The sequence below is a fragment of the Entelurus aequoreus genome, linkage group LG12 (genome assembly GCF_033978785.1).
Source record: "Entelurus aequoreus isolate RoL-2023_Sb linkage group LG12, RoL_Eaeq_v1.1, whole genome shotgun sequence".
NCBI lineage: Eukaryota > Metazoa > Chordata > Actinopteri > Syngnathiformes > Syngnathidae > Entelurus > Entelurus aequoreus.
Window position 1 is genome coordinate 36,632,996 of NC_084742.1, and position 17,881 is coordinate 36,650,876.

Consider the following 17,881-nt stretch of genomic DNA (forward strand, 5'->3'; position numbering starts at 1 on the left):
CAATACGGTAAAAGGGGTCGAATAAAAAGTAAAAATTTGCCAAATAAAAATAATAATAATAAAACTGCGAGAAATTTAAAAATAAAAATAAAGCGAAGGGGTGGGGGGGGGGGGGGGGGGACTAGAAATGGTGGCCTAGTGTGTGGGCTCAGCTCAAGTTAAAGGCCAGCAAGAAGAGGTAGGTCTTAAGAAGGGTTTTGAAGACCCCCAGGCTCTGGGCTGACCTAATGTGGAGGGGAAGGCTGTTCCAGAGCTTAGGGGCGGCAACGGAGAAGGCTCTGTCCCCTCTGGTCTTTAACCTGGATCTGGGGACCGCCAATAGCAATTGGTCAGCTGACCTTCGGGCTCTAGACGAGGTATGATGGTGCAGAAGCTCGGTCAGGTATTGTGGGGCCAGACCGTTTAGGGATTTAAAAATTGCATTGGAATCAGAAGTCAAAATAACAAGCAGATATTTTAGTTCTGCTCGTGTAGAATTTGATATAAAGAGGATTTCAATGACAAAAAAGCCTGCAATAGCTTGTTGTATCAAACAATACCGAGTATAGAACTGCATGCATTATATATATTTTTCCCATAAACAATTGAAATGCATTAATAAAGAAAGATGAAATGTCTTAATGATACACATTATTTAAAGGCTTTCACGGGCTTGTAAATAAATAAAGTGGCGGGTCAGATGCGGCCCCCGGGCCTTGTGTCGGACACATGTGTTTTAAGGTGACCGAAAAGTGATCTCTGAAAGAGGTACATGTCTGAATTTCTTCCACAACAGGACCTCCACCCAGACTTTCAAAATATAACTCAGGAAAAACAAACATTTTTATTTTGATTGTCAGCCGGCCAAATCACTTATATCAGACAACAGTATCATGGAAATGACTGTTATTTGATGTTTATAATAAAACATTTCACTTGTCAACCTTAGGACAGATGTGATGCTGGTGTGGTGACAGTGTGCACGTCTGATGTGGTGCAAGGAATGCTCAGCGAGTGTATGCATTGGCTCAGAATAGGGTTGTACGGTATACCGGTATTAGTATAGTACCGCGATACTAATGAATCATATTCTGTACTATACCGCCTCTGAAAAGCCCCAGTCTGCAGTGTTTTAGCTACTTCAAAATCACTAATCTTCGCATCCATGGCGACAATTAAAGTACGTCTCTTACAAGTATCATCCCTGCAGGACGAGGAATAGCTAAACAAGCTTCACTACACACCGTAGCTCACCGGGGTCAAAATGTAAAGAAACGCCATTGGTGGATCTACACCTAACATCTACTGTAATGATACCAAGTACAGGAGCGTATCTAGTCGATAATACTATGATTACGTCAATATTTTTTGGCATCACAACATCTTTCGTTTTCTTCAAATGTACAGTATATTATGTTTATAAACTGAGGAAATATGTCCCTGGACACATGAGGACTTTGAATATGACCAATGTATGATCCTGTAACTACTTGGTATCTGATTGATACCCAAATTTGTGGTATCATCCAAAACTAATGTAAAGTATCAAACAACAGAAGAATACGTGATTATTACATTTTAACAGAAGTGTAGATAGAACATGTTAAAAGAGAAAGTAAGCAGATATTAACAGTAAATGAACAAGTAGATTAATCATTCATTTTCTACCTCTTGTCCTTAATAATGTTGACAAAATAATAGAATGGAAAATGACACAAAATGTTACTGCATACGTCAGCAGACTAACTAGGAGCCTTCATTTGCTTACTTACTACTAAAAGACAAGTTGTCTTGTATGGTCACTATTTTATTTAAGGACTTAACTGCAATAAGAAACATATGTTTGATGTACCCTAAGATTTTTTGTTAAGATAAAGCCAATAATGCAATTTTTTGTGGTCCCCTTTATTTAAAAAAGTACCAAAAAGCATCGAAATAATTTTAGTACCGGTACCAAAATATTGGTATCGGGACAACACGAGAAGGAACACTGATCTTCACTGTTATGAAAGCTGTACACTGACTACTCTAAAGCATACTAAAATAAAATTGCTGATGGTGTCACGGCCACTCCGGCTGCAGCAAGCAGCTGCTGTCCATCAGCACTCAACACACCTGTCGCTGATGAGCTCCCTGGGCTTCTCAAGCCGTTCCGGGCCAGAACGTAGCGACCTGTTACAGTACAGTAAGCCGAATATCTCCACCTTTATGCACACTCTCTCTCTCTCTCTCTCTCTCTCTGTGTGTGTGTCCCCTTCCGGGTTCATTTGTCTCGTGTCCCCTTGTGGTCATCCAGCAGCTTTCCTCCGTTTCCCGCGTCACAAGCAGTGTGCCTCGTCTCCCCGTATTCTCTCTGGTTCCCTGGCTGCCTCTTGGATCTCGACCTCCCGTCTGCACACAGACTTTGACGCCTCGCTCCTGCCCTTGATCTCACGCCTTAACACTTCCGGTAACACTCTACAGATACTCGCTACACATATTCACACACATACACATTTTGGATTAGTCACACTCCATTCTATTGTTAAAGGCCTACTGAAACCCACTACTACCGACCATGCAGTCTGATAGTTAGCTGGAACGCAGGTGAGCACGGCTGTTGATGTAACCGTGTAGTTAAAATTCATTTCAGTAGGCCTTTAAAGGCCTACTGAAATGAATTTTTTTTTATTTAAACGGTAATGGCAGATCCATTCTATGTGTCATACTTGATCATTTCGCGATATTGCCATATTTTTGCTGAAAGGATTTAGTTGAGAAAATTGACGATAAAGTTTGCAACTTTTGCTCGCTGATAAAAAAAAGCCTTGCCTGTACCGGAAGTAGCGTGACGTCACAGGAGGTAATATTCCTCACAATTTTCCTTTGTTTACAATGGAGCGAGAGAGATTCGGAGCGACAAAGCGACGATTACCCCATTAATTTGAGCGAGGATGAAAGATTCGTAGATGAGGAACGTTACAGTGAAGGACTAGAGAGGCACTGATGGACGTATCTTTTTTCGCTCTGATCGTAACTTAGGTACAGGCTGGCTCATTGGATTCCACACTCTCTCCTTTTTCTATTGTGGATCACGGATTTGTATTTTAAACCACCTCGGATACATATATATACTCTTGAAAATGAGAGTCGAGCACGCGAAATGGACATTCAAAGTGACTTTTATCTCCACGACAATACATCGGTGACACACTTAGCTACTGAGCTAACGTGATAGCATCGTTCTCAAATGAAGATAGAAACAAAAGAAATAAACCCCTGACTGGAAGGATAGACAGAAGATCAACAATACTATTAAACCATGTACATGTAACTACACGGTTAATGCTTTCCAGCCTGGCGAAGCTTAACAATGCTGTTGCTAACGACGCCATTGAAGCTAACTTAGCTACGGGACCTCACAGAGCTATGCTAAAAACATTAGCTATCCACCTACGCCAGCCAGCCCTCATCTGCTCATCAACACCCATGCTCACCTGCGTTCCAGCGATCGATGGAGCGACGAAGGACTTCACCCGATCATAGATGCGGTCGGCGGCTAGCGTCGTATAGCGCGTCTGCTATCCAAGTCAAAGTCCTCCTGGTTGTGTTGCTGCAGCCAGCCGCTAATACACCGATCCCACCTACAGCTTTCTTCTTTGCAGTCTTCGTTGTTCATTAAACAAATTGCAAAAGATTCACCAACACAGATGTCCAGAATAATGTGGAATTTTGCGATGAAAACAGAGCTTTTTGTATTGGATACAATGGTGTCCGAATACTTCCGTTTCAACGATTGACGTCACGCGCATTCGTCATCATACATAGACTTTTTCAACCAGAAGTTTCGCGGGAAATTTAAAATTGCACTTTATAAGTTAACCTCTGCGATGAGGTGACGACTTGTCCATGGTGTACCCCGCCTTCCGCCCGATTGTAGCTGAGATAGGCTCCAGCGCCCCCCGCGACCCCAAAAGGGAATAAGCGGTAGAAAATGGATGGATGGATGGAAGTTAACCCGGCCGTATTGGCATGTGTTGCAATGTTAAGATTTCATCATTGATATATAAACTATCAGACTGCGTGGTCGGTAGTAGTGGCTTTCAGTAGGCCTTTAATGTATGAATAAATATAGAGTTAAATGACTTCCTGCATTCTGTGCCGTCTTCTTCCCTCTTTACCGTAACAGATGGAGCGTATTCACTTTATGTTTGGATTTCTGCATGCTGTGGAGTAAATCTGGGCTGCAGAAGTGACGCCGAACTGCTTGTTCCAATGTTTGCTGAGAGTCTCAATGAGCTGAAATTATTAATGCTGCCTCTCAGTATTTACACGTTCATCCAGCCAGCATGAGTAACCAGCTGCATGAATGAGATGACATTCCCCCCCCCCCCCCTGTTGAGATCCGCCCCCTTTTTTAAAAAATGTTTTTATTTCATTCTTGTCCCTCCATCTCCAGTAGATTTCTTTCAGCAATTTCACTGTCTCCTCCTCCTCCTCCTCCTCCTCATCCTCATCATCATCCTCTTCCCTGCTACTCCAACTTTCCTGCACATCTTGATGTTATAGGCAGGACACAGCAAACCTGATAGTAAAGAGAGGAGAGAGGGTCTTTTGTCAACGCCCCTCTCCCGTTTCTTTTTGTTTTTTTTTTGAAGCAGTCTTGGTGCAGGACTGCATGCTCGGCGCACCTGCAGCCTAGTCCGAACCCGGACTAAGCTGCTCTGCTTTTGGAAGCTTTAAATTGCTGCAAAAAGAAGAAACCCGAGGAGGATGTAATTGCATTTAAGAATGGACGTTTTGAGGTGGACGCGTGAGCAGGTGAGATAGTCTTTTATTTTATGGTTTTGACGAATAACACGCATGGGGGGATCGAGACTCTTTGACGGGCGGAAGCTCGGAGTCGAGACCGGCTTTTGGAGTTGTTTTGTCGGGGAGAAAACGCATCATCGTGGCTGCGCTGCACTGGATGCTGGACGCGTGTTTATTTATTTTTTTTTTTTTGGTGAAACTTTAGATTGACGCGTGTCCGTGGAAATTGCAGCACAATAGTGCGCGTTAACTTTGCAAATCTTAAATAATTAAAAAAAAAATAAAAAAAATAAAAAATGGCAAAAGTGCCAAAACACGTTTTGATCGTGATTTATTTCCACAGTTTCCGTGAGCACACCTAAAATGTGAATGTCGCACGTTTGAATATTTGTCATTAAATACGTGCAGCGTTCCAGTGGGGGTCGCGTGTAAGAGGGTGAGGGGGTTGAGGTGGAAGGCGTGGCCGTGGTCATGCTGCGCCTCGTCCACACGCGTGGGCGGTACATTAGCGCGCAAATTTCTGCACCAAAAATTTGAACCATGCGAAGAAGAAGAAGAAGAAGGCTTTTTTTGCGTGTGCATTTCCTGTCTGCAATTAGTGCACGTGTGTCCAGGGAAGATCCCAGGACCATAGACCCAAACCAATGGCAACCCTCACCATGGCCACTACGTTCGGTAGTCTAAAATAAATAGCATTGATAATAATCCATCCATCCATTTTCTACCGCTTGTCCCTTTCGGGGTCGCGGGGGGGTCGCTAGAGCCTATCTCAGCTGCGTTCGGGCGGAAGGCGGTGTACACCCTGGACAAGTCACCACCTCAAAGACAGACAACATTCACACTCACATTCACACACTAGGGCCAATTTAGTGTTGCCAATCAACCTATCCCCAGGTCAATGTTCCCTCTAAGGTGCGCGCCTGTGCAATTGCGCACTGCTCAAGCGTCCTCTGCGCACGGCAAATCTATGCCACGCACAAAATCAAATAAAAAAATAAGCGCATAACAATTTTCGACACACGGACACGACAGAGAAAACAGTTTTCGTCATCATTGTTCACATATTGCAACGTCTGTCGAGATGCTTTGAGAACATGAATTCCATCCATCACTTTACTGAGCAAAACTCTTTATTGTCGGCCATAAACACATCACCAAAACATTAGTAAAAAAATGATATCTAGTGTAGTGGATTGTCCGAAGCTTAAGCAGGCAACAAAAGTAGTTTAGTACAACAAATTTATTTACCCATTATCAGAAGTGCAGGTTGAATTAAGTTGGCCGTGCAGACAGACTACATGTTACTCCGGAGTAAACAAGACACACACAAGCCAAAATCACTGTCGAGTTCCGGTCTTCTGCCATTTTTTATATGTCTCTTGTGCATCATTGTTTGTTATCTAATGCGTCATGATTGTTTTGTTTTGGTTTTGTCTGTTCCAAAACAACCTTGTATCTCTTAGTCATATTTGGAAATTCTAATCATTCTGTAGACAGGTTGGCACAACTCCATATTCACCTTTGTCCCACTGGCACAGAATAGAAGAGAAATTAAGTGAGCGTACATTCTTGATAGACATGCAATATAGGTCAAAGGTCAGACATTCTACTACATACCCGCCTTCCAGGGTCTTAAGACCCTGGACCAAAACAATTTCTGATGTAGACCACTAAGTTAAATCTCTACCACAGATAGAGGCAAAAACCTCAATGTTTTTATACGAGGCAAAAATTCCGTCTATGACCCTCCTTCAGAGCGATCGCTGTTACCAGCCTGCAGTAAAACCATCTCACAGAACACAATTAGTGGCCTACCCTTTGATTTAGTAAAGGAATAACAAATACTTTGATCATGAACATCATTGAACATAAATAAATGAATGTATATAGACTTATGACTGTAAGACATTTGCAAAAATATTTTTCCCGGCATTTGCAATGAATGTAGTTACCAATATTGTTAATTATCAATTGATTTTGAACACACAACTGAATTTCGTATGAGTCCCTGTTCGATTAGTGCTCGTATAGATGGCTCGGTGGTGCCTCAGGCTGGTGGCCTGCCGACACCTCGTTGGGCTTTTGGCTGCCTTGGTGAAGAAAGAGATCCACTCAAACAGTCTGTCTCTCTTTGGGGTGTGGTTCAGTCCATTGGGCAGACTGTGCAATGGCATGTCCGTGCTGGCCGAAATTGGGGAAAAGCTGAGAAAAAGTTGGAGCTGTGGGGGCTTTGGGGAAGGCGGGGGCAGAGTATGGGGCGTGGGGCTTTGGTCCAGGCCCTCGGCTTGCTTCCAGGCCTCCTCGCTGCTTCGGCACTCCCGACACTTCTTTCCACAGCTGCTGGAGTCCCGGTGGACACATTGGCTGGCAACCTTAGTTGTTCTCGTCATCGCTGGCAAGGTGTTGTCTCTCCTCTCGGTTCCTTCCAGTCAGGTATCGGGTGTTGGTCCTGGATTGGCTTTGACCGTGCCCCTCTTAGCGAGTGCAAGGGAATCTGGAGTGGCTGCTTTCATCCTCAAATCTGCACAGAGGAACTGGCACACAAATTCTACATTTTGCAAACTTACCATTTTGGTCTCATGGTCTTTCCACCTTCCTAGGAAGCTGCTGGTCCTGAGAAGTGCTGATCTTTTGACTGAAGAAGATTAACCTGTTTTCTTAAATTAGGTGCCATTGTTTGACCTAATCTTTTTGGGGAAACCATGTCGGGATATTAGATAATTCACAAAACATTTAATTACTGAATTGGCACCCTCTTTTGAGGTTGGAGCTGCTTCCGCCAACCACTGCAATTGTCAATCTAAATCATTACGTTCCTTTATCCTTGTACCGGATTGATCATATCGATTAAATAAAACCTCAACACGCTCAAACTTGACCCAATCCAAACTCACCTCCCCCCTCTGTCCCTCTCACAGGGACAGTGTTAGTCGTAGTAATAGTAATAGTAATAGTAGTAGTAGTATTAGTAGTTTCAGAAACATCCAAGAAAAAGAAAAGGCAGCTGATAGTCAAGTGCAGCAAGAACAGAGGCGGAGGACAGGTCATGTTTGAGGTCACTGTTCGCTTTTGCAATAGTACTTTGTTATTTTACAACACGTAGTGAATTATTGTGGCCTCAATAATTCACTAAATAGTTGTATTTAATTTAGTCTATCTATGATGGGACAATGCACAGAAACATTAAGTTCAGAAACAGATATGTTCTGTACCAGATTATATCTAAATAGCTACTTTCCATCTGTAGTCCCTGGCTACCTAAATTAAAGGGATCCAAAAATCAAGCAATACAATTATGACACTAATTAATCATAATAAATATATACATTCATAATAATCAATAATTAATCAAAAATAATCATACTGTAGCATGTAATCAATTTTAAGAAAAGTCACCAAATGCCCCTTCATGGACACATTCTTAATATACAATACAACCACACCTTATTTACATCATCACACAAAGACAATACATGCTCTTGTTCACATCTGTCATCATTCATAACAACAACCAAGATTTTGACAGCCATACCTCACAATTTACAACAAAAATGCTCTCATGGATAAATATAATACTCATTATATTGATGTGTCAACATAATGCCCCTCTTAGTGACCGTGTGAGCAGCCTTGATTGCTTCAAAGCCACTTTTTAACTTCAAATTTTCTATTCCTTTTGTTATAACGTGGAGAAGGCCAATTGGTCTGTACATGTTCTGGTCTTCTTTATTTCCTGCTTAATGGATTTAATTATAGTAGCAGTTTCTCGACGTGGTAGGGAAAGTGTTTTCCGTTATTGATTTATTTATCAATTGTTGTTATACGAGCAATAATACAACCCTTATGTTTTTAGGAAGATAGTGTCCAACCCATATATACAGTGGGGCAAAAAAGTATTTAGTCAGCCACCCATTGATTGTCAATGGGTGGCTGACTAAATACTTTTTTGCCCCACTGTATATCTCTAGATCGTGAGTCTCATAATGCAGGGAAGATTTTGTTTAACTTTGTTTTATTTGTTAATTCTAAAATTAGTCCATCCTAAATAAATGACAATTATTTGCACTGATTTTGAGGGACTTTTTATTCAGGGTTTGTACAGACTGGATGAAAAGTTCATTAAAATTATTACTTATGTCCAGACTGTCTGCAATAGTAGTGCCATTGATATTTAATGTTATAGTGTTGTTTCTTGTTTGCTCTCTTTCCGTAAGTTTGTATCTGGTTTTCCATAACTTTCTAATGTTCCCTTTTGCAGCTTTGATTAATTCTAAGTGAAAGTCAGCCTTAGACTTCCGCCTAAACATTGTAACTTTGTTCCTCCAAACTTTTAAAATCATACGATCTGTATTTAGACCTGTTTTAATTGCTCTTTTGAGAGCTGAGTCCCGATGTCTTATTAGAATCCAAATTGTTTTATTAATCCAAGGTATTTTTATTTTAGCACTCTTCTTTCTGGTTTTGTATTAGTGTATTTACAGATGATCTCTTTGATTTTTGTCATCCAATTGTAATTCTAGTAGGGCTGCTTATCATTTGTATCATGTAGAAGCCGTTTATAATATCCTTAAGTTTCTTTCTACGTGTTTTATTTAACCAGTCCAGATTAACGTCCCCCATGACGTTACTTCTTTCACACTATGTTGTTTGAGGATGTCTGGAAATGAATCAAGAAAAATGTCTTTAGCTGTGGTCGGTCGGTATACTACAATTACCTTGAAATACATTTCTGAGGAAAATGTAATTTTAATTTCAACATACTCAAATTTATCTACTTTTAATGTTTTCTCTTTCATAAATCATAATTCCTCCCCCCTTTGTCACTCGATCTGTCTTTTCTGTAATCTTGTCCCCCGGGACATTAATTAGAACGTAAAGGTGTTGTGGGTTTTAACCATGTCTCTGATAGACAAGGTAATCCTGATTAGAGTCTGACAGTAACTGCTGTATTTGTTCAGTATATTTCCTGTGGTAGAAAGTTTAATAATGCGGACACGTTTGTTACTGAATACTTTCTACAGACTTCTGTCTCTCTGCGACTTTGTGTATGTAATAAGCAACTACAATTATTTGATATGCTTAAATTTTGTTTTAGCTCAGCTGTTGTGTAGCTGCTAGCTCTTTGTAGCCTACAGCAGGAATGTCCAAATTGCAACCAATAGCTTTGTTTTTAACAGACAACCGAAATAATTGAAAATGTGGTATTTGCGTATCGGTTCAATCAGCGGCAGCTACGCCCTGTTTTATCATTTGACCTACATTTTTGGTTTCGTAGGCAGGACAGAGAGCAAAGGAACAATGTGGGTCATTAGTTGTCCATCTTATACCATTCTAATTGTTGTAAGGATAGTTCACATGAGCGGCCATACCTTGAGTCCCACCTTATATAAGAGTCAAAAGGCTCCTATTATGAGTCGTCTAATTGGTGATCATAAACTTTGGCGGTTTGGGTGGCAGGGCACACGGACGCACCTCAGTCAGCCAGTGCTAGGACAGTTGGAGCAGTCCCCGTCTTCCACTCGTTCCTGGGAGGCGTCTCCAGTAGTTGTCAGCTGATGTCGTGCTGTCAGGCAACATCAGGAAGTTCCTTCTGTGCGGTATTGAATTGTCAGGGCACAGTTCGTAAGCAGGTCATTACAAGGTGTGTGCAGGTTGACCACGAAGGAATGCTTCAAAGATTGTGTTGAACATTGTCCGTTGACACTTACGTCCAGCAGGGGTCTGTTTGTATCCTGCTGTTCGTCCTGCTGTCACACCTGTATTTTTTGTGAGCATGTTCTGGCTACAACTTTGGAGCTTGTCTTGTTCAGATTGGCAGTCCCCCTGCTGCATATCCTTTCCACCCTCGCTTGACCTAGCACAACCGTGGCTACCACCCAAGTCCGTCTGTATGGTTTTACGTTTTGTTGAGGTTTTTTCCTCCAGAATTTGGAACTCAAAACATGTACACCCATCGTTTTCATATCCTCTCAGTTAGTTCAATTTTGCATATCACGTTTTAAAATTACAGTCTTAACTATCCCATTAATTGCTAATCAATAACCTTAATTCAAAGATTATACGTACTACTTCATGTGTATTTAAGTACCCTTTTAATTCACTTAAAGATTATCTATAAGTTCATTTAAACTATCATTTGTCTATCAGTAGGCGCGAGCAAGCTGTCATGCTTGCACTCTGACCTCCTGCTGTGCGTGATACTCTCCAAAACAAAAGAATGTTTTTATTTACGTTTCTCCTTATCTTTCAGCTAAATCTTTTAATCTTTTAACGTACGCACTGTGTTTATTTTTATTGTCTGCATTTTAATTTTGCTTTTTTTTTCTTTCATTTCACTTTGTTGCATGAAAACGCCACACAAACAAAGCTGCCCCGCCTTGCCTTGCCTGTCTCCGACTGGTTATCCAACCTAGTCACAACAAACACACAAGGCCATGCTCTAAGCGCCAGGCCTAATCACACTTCTCCTCTTTTTAACACTTTACATATCGGCTCTTATTGTAATTATTAATGCAGGCTGTTATTTGTAATTATTATTCAACACTATTCACACCAAACAGTTGTAAAGTTATAGTTATTCGCATTATACTCTCAAAATCTGTAGCTAACTGAAAGCTGTTGAGATTTGGTTTGCCTCCTTCATCTCAGTGGCCTAGTGGTTAGAGTGTCCGCCCTGAGATCGGCAGGTCGCAAGTTCAAAACCCCGGCCGAGTCATACCAAAGACTATAAAAAATTTTGGGAGCCAAATCACCAAAAACGATTCCCGGGCGTATGGTATGGTGTACTGCAATGTCTAAATAAAACTATAAACTACTCCAAACTAAAATGTCAGACTGCACTTTAAAGTTACTTTTATCAAATTAATTTCCAAACTAACCACCACCACAGCAGACATCTTCCTCAATCCTATCCCAATACTCCCATAAATTAGAAAGGTGTTTCAGAACAGTGGTTAAGTAGTTATTTTAAGTAATAGATCTCAATATGTAGAAATTAATAAGACTAAATTTGCCCTAGTGTGTGAATGTTGTCTGTCTATCTATCTGTGTTGGCCCTGTGATGAGGTGGCGACCTGTCCAGGGTGCAAAGTCAAATTGTGAAACAAAAATTAAAGTTGAATCAAGTGGAAATTGACAGAGTATATGAACTACATTCTTGAGAATAGTAATTGATCATTAATATGTTGGAAGCCGCATATTGAACATATTAAAGAAAAATATCCAAATCCATTGCTATTCGGTATAAAGTTAAACACATGCTGAATAAGAAATGTCTGCACTTGTTATATTATTCATTTATTTTTCCATATGTAATATTGTTTTGAAGTTTGGGGAAATGTTTATAGAAGAAATATAGACCCAATACTTAAAATTAAAAGGCTCATTTCAATAATACACAAAGCATTATTATTTTGATCATATCAATCCATTTTTTATAAGTCATAATGTGTTAAATGTTCAGATAATTTAATTTTAAAACAATGGCAATTATGTTTCCGAGTAAAGAACAACAGCCTTCCAGTTTGTATTCTTAGCTTGTTTACATTATGAGGAGAAAACTATCATTTACGGGGGATATTGATTTTTGAAATAGGTCAAGTAAAATAAAAATAAAATCACAAATGTATTTCAGTTTTAGGAGTTAAATGATGGACCATCCTCAGTGATGAGCTGAACACATGTAGTTTTTTGTTATGGTTTTGGAGACCCTTGAAAAGTAAAGTTTTTTGAACATTTATAAAATATAGTAACAATTACTTTCATCTTTTAACGTTGATGTTCCAGGTAATTTAATGTTCAGTAAATGTATATCATAGGGCAATATAAGCGTTGGCTTCCGCCTATTCTTTTTTCGGTCATTCTTTTTCTTTTCTTTTCTGTGTGTAAATGTGTATGATCGTTAATATGTCTAATTTACTGTTAAACTGCTCACACAAATTGGTTGATGGTTGATTATATGACCAAAATAAACTTATTTCATTTATTCATTCATTATCTATCGCACTCATAGTTTTATTCCATTTTGCATGTAATTATTCCTATTGATTTCTTCCCATTTCACTCAAACAACTAAACAAACAAACAAATAAACAAACTTGCAGCTAACCACAATCAACAGCATACCATTTACGAATACCTTCATTTGTCACTTTCTCATCTTTTCTTCACTTTCGTTTTCCTTTACAAACAACATCTTGTATCCATCTCTTCCTTACACTTCACACAATGTTTCTATTTTCTGTTCTCCTAGAAACCATTCACATAACGTAAGGTTATAAACATCCTTTTCCCATATTTTCTCAAACCATCCTCTTCACCCTCAATCTGTTTTTTCACCTGCTCTCTCTTTCTCTCTCTCTCACTTTCTCTCCTTCTCTCACTTTCTCTCCTTCTCTCACAATACAAACACAATAATCCAAAATAATCAGTCTTATAAAATAATTTTAGCTTTAGATATGATTTAGGGCAGTGGTTTTCAACCTTTTTTCCCAGTAAAATAAATAAATAAAATACAGCATAATGTCATCATTTTCTGATTTATTAAATTGTATAACAGTGCACCATATTGCTCATTTGTTGTGGTCTTACTTGACTTATTTGGACAACAAAACAAAAAAAAGAATAACTAAAACGTTTTAAAAATTAAACAAGTGATTAAATTATAATCAAAATTTCTATACATATAATCAATCATCAACCTTCTTTGGATATTGTAATAGAGATCCATCTGGGCTCGTGAACTTAATTCTAAATATTTATTTTGTTGAAGAATTATTCTTCTATAATTATATTTATAAAGGATTTTGAATTGTCGCTAAACAATAACAGTACAATACTTTTTTATATCATGGTCGTTAATGCCTAGTTTCTCTTATTATATTCTTATTTTACTGTTCTCTTTTTATTTTCCTTGTAATATTTTTCTATTTTGTTTCCATTTATACCCTTATTAGTTACTGTTTACTTTTTACTTCTTCTTCCTGAGGGAACTCTCCTGAAGGAATCAATAACGTGTTATCTGTTCATCTATCTATCTATTACTAACCCGAGCACAATTCATGACGTCATGCTCATCTTGCAGACAGTTGTTTCCATTTTGTTTTATTCTCTACTTGTAATTCTATATGCACCAATGTCACATAGAAATTTGCTTTCTTTGTTATTTATTTACATTATTATTTCTGGTTTACTTGCTGTCCGTTTACTTAAGTTCTAATTTTTTGGTCTGTCTTCCTTCTGATTAGAATTTGTTTAACGCTTCTCTATGTTTTGTTTTGACTATGGCGCTGAGTGTTGGTGACTCTTATCTGTACTTCTTCAGACTCTATGTTTCACAGTTTACACAGATGCCCTTAGATGTTTTTAGAATATAAATGTAACTTTTATTTTATTGTGTGTTTATTCCTAAAAAAAATTAAAATGTCAATGTATAATCAATTTATCTTTATCAAATTTAATTCAATATTATTAATTTATTTGTTGTATAACTATTAATTCAAAGTTACAATGTGTCCTAATCTATGATGTGCGTGCATGTGTGTGTTTGTCTCAACTTCCACACAGGAACTGGATGGATCAGATAAGCAACAAGGCTGTTCAATACAATATATTACACACATAATTAATGACTAATGAATTTAACAATGCTTCAGTGTCCCAGTCCAAATGTATGTATTGATATTTAAATGTTTATTTATTCATATACAGTATGTTTTATTTTTCCTATTATCAAAACCAACCTGTCAGCCTTCTCTTCAGATTTGAGTACAGCTGTCCACTATATATATTTATATATATTTATTTATTTATTTATTTATTTTTGTATTCTTTAAACCTAGCTCAATGCTAAACTAATCCAATGCTATGCTAACTCAATGCTAACCTAGCTTAATGCTAACCTAGCTCAATGCTATCCTAGCTCAATGCTATCCTAACATTGTCACACCTCTTCGGCCCACGCCTCACGCAGCTGTCACTCACACAGCCTCGTCACACGCACACATCCCTTATCTTAAAATGTCTTCCAGCTGAGACTCCTTTTTTTTTTTTTTCTTTATATGCGTCACACAGTCACTCACACAGAGAATTTACCAGCACAGTTAAAAGTAAATGCAATAGACAACTATTTTTCTCATCCAGAAGCACAGCTGTATCATATCAGAACCTTAATAATAAGAACAACATTTATCATTCACTCTTAGATGGACAAATAGTCAAGTTTAAGGAGGGTATTCTGGACTTCCCTGCTTAGGCTGCTGCCCCCGCGATCCAACCTCCGAGAGCGGAATAAGATAATTAAATGGATAGATCATTCACTCATATGTTTTCTGTACATAAACTTTGTCTACTTTCTCACATGCACACACATTTTAGACAATTTCCCAACTTTTACAGATAGCGGGGCTGTGAGAAAAAGCGTGAAGGGAGGTTGCGAGAGGGGGGGAAGAAAAGGAAGGGGGGAATTAAACCAGATAAGAAACCAGGTGCTACACAAAAGTTATTAAATTACGCATATATCTAAATGTACCAACATAAACTGACTCACTCAATACACACACATTTCAGCATTCATCATTATACACACACATTGTTAAATTACAATACCACCCCATTGTCCGGACAAATATAAACAACTAATGCACGCGTGCTTTTGTGGAATCGGCTGTCTCATTAACAAACACAGGTCCCTTCATTACTCATGCAACGGCGATTAACCCGTTTCAGCGGAGCAGCCCCTGGTTTTACTCCCTGACCAATACACGGCAACAGCATAAAAGCACCATTGAGTCACTGATAATCACCCAATGCTCTACAGTCATCATGTTTTGGTCAGTTCCATACAGTTTCACCAAAGCTCCACCAAAGCTCTACCATATGGAGCGCGATCTCTATCCATCTATACTGCAGCCAATTAAACAGAACGTCGTGACAAATACAGCTCAGTTGATCTCCTTTACCGGAGTCACCAAACGGTCACCCAAAATGAGGCTTTTCCACCGCTGCAGTTTCCACATAGAGAGATATGTCGCACATTCATAGACTTCATAAATTTGTATGGGCCAAATGTCACACCAGTTAGCAAACCCTGCCTTAAATTTAGCTGTATTCAACTCTGGCTAATTCTGATGCACTTGCAGAAAGAAGCATCCTCTGCCAGCAACGACAGAGGATGAAGAGGTTAAAAGAAATGTTTCGTCTCACATAGTCTACGCTTCAAAAACACTCCAAACCACCAAAATTCTATCAACAATCCCCTTATGTTAAAAACAAGAAATCACACGTTTTCAACAAACACACAGACAAATGATCACATGTAAAACAACTCAATCCAACCATAATTTACCCCATTCCAGGTTGTTTTTGGAGAACCTGACTAAACCTATCTTTTATCAAAAATAGATTCAGCAATTAGTCTTATCAATCCGGCTCTCTCCAGGCAGAAAATGTTTAAACTTTAAGCAAAACGCTTACCTTGTGATGCGCGCGTGCAACACACTGTCTGCCTGACAGAGAGAGCGGGAGCGGCTGTCGACCTGTAGCTTCTAAACCATCCTGTTCGTGACGCCAATTTGTGTAGTGGATTGTCCGAAGCTTAAGCAGGCAACAAAAGTAGTTTAGTACAACAAATGTATTTACCCATTATCAGAAGTGCAGGTTGAATTAAGTTGGCCGTGCAGACAGACCACATGTTACTCCGGAGTAAACAAGACACACACAAGCCAAAATCACTGTCGAGTTCCGGTCTTCTGCCATTTTTTATATGTCTCTTGTGCGTCATTGTTTGTTATCTAATGCGTCATGATTGTTTTGTTTTGGTTTTGTCTGTTCCAAAACAACCTCATATCTCTTAGTCATATTTGGAAATTCTAAACATTCTGTAGACTGGTTGGCACAACTCCATATTCACCTTTGTCCCACTGGCACAGAATAGAAGAGAAATTAAGTGAGCGTACATTCTTGATAGACATGCAATATAGGTCAAAGGTCAGAAATTCTACTACACTAGCAAAACTGGTCATTTTCTGCAGTACAAATCAGACCAAAAGCAACTTTGTTATATCAACAGCAGCCACTTGCTCTTTCTCACTTGCGCCAACACATGCACATATGGCACTTAGCTAGTGATGCGTTTACAGCCACACAAAAAGTCAGACAACTCCAACACCACACATAAAGTGTCATTCCAGGTCGTTACACTATGATTTACCAATCAAATGTGTGCTTATTCTAGTGTCATTTATTAGGAATCTTAATTTATAAATATTAATCATGAAATGCTGTTAGTATATTTAAATAAATACTAATAAAAATATATTTTTTACAAACAGGAAGTTGCAGGAATGTACACATGATCCCCTGCTTACATCTCATTTTGGAACATGTGAATGTTTTAATGGGAACTAAATGCAATGTCTGAAAGGGGTACAAACTATTTCCAAAGCAGGACCTCCACCCAGACAAACAATACAAGTACACAGTTCATGAAAAATAATATTTTTTGTTATTGTCATTGTAAGTGGGCCTAAGCACTTATATTAGAAATGGAAATGACTGCTGTCATTTGATTATAATAATAAGAGAATGTTGTCTGTCTATCTGTGTTTGTCCTGCGATGACGTCGGGACTTGTCCAGGGTGTAAATAGCCTTCCGCCCGAATGCAGCTGAGATAGGCTCCAGCGACCCGGAAAGGGATAAGCGGTAGAAAATGGATGGATGGATGGAGATTGAACTTGTTATTTAGTCAGGTTTGGGACAGGTGTGCTGCACAGTGTGCACGTCTGATGTTGCTCACATGGGCTCCACTGAATGCTCAGGGAGTTTTTGCGTTTGCTCACACACATGAAAAATTAGAGGGAACATTGCCCCAGGTGCATGTTTTTGGAGGTGGGAGGAAGCCGAAGTACCCGGAGGGAACCCACGCAGTCACGGGGAGAACATGCAAACTCCACACAGAAAGATACCGAGCCCAGGATCGAACCCAGGACCTTCGTATTGCGAGGCACACACATTATCCCCTGTTCCACCGTGCTTACCCGCATCCCGCATTATTAATAATAATAATTAGCTTTATTGTCTCCGAGGACTGCGATGAGGTAGCGACTTGTCCAG

At 39.3% G+C, this 17,881-nt stretch overlaps 1 protein-coding gene across 2 annotated transcripts in view; it reads left to right on the top strand.

The window, feature by feature from the left end:
* Positions 1 to 4,433: 4,433 nt before the first annotated feature.
* Positions 4,434 to 17,881, top strand: part of htr2cl1 (5-hydroxytryptamine (serotonin) receptor 2C, G protein-coupled-like 1) — a 218,888-nt gene continuing 205,440 nt past the window's right edge. For both annotated transcript variants that reach the window (XM_062065908.1, XM_062065906.1), the window contains exon 1: positions 4,434 to 4,779. The gene's annotated coding sequence lies outside the window, so the exon portion shown is untranslated. The remainder of the gene's footprint in view (positions 4,780 to 17,881) is intronic.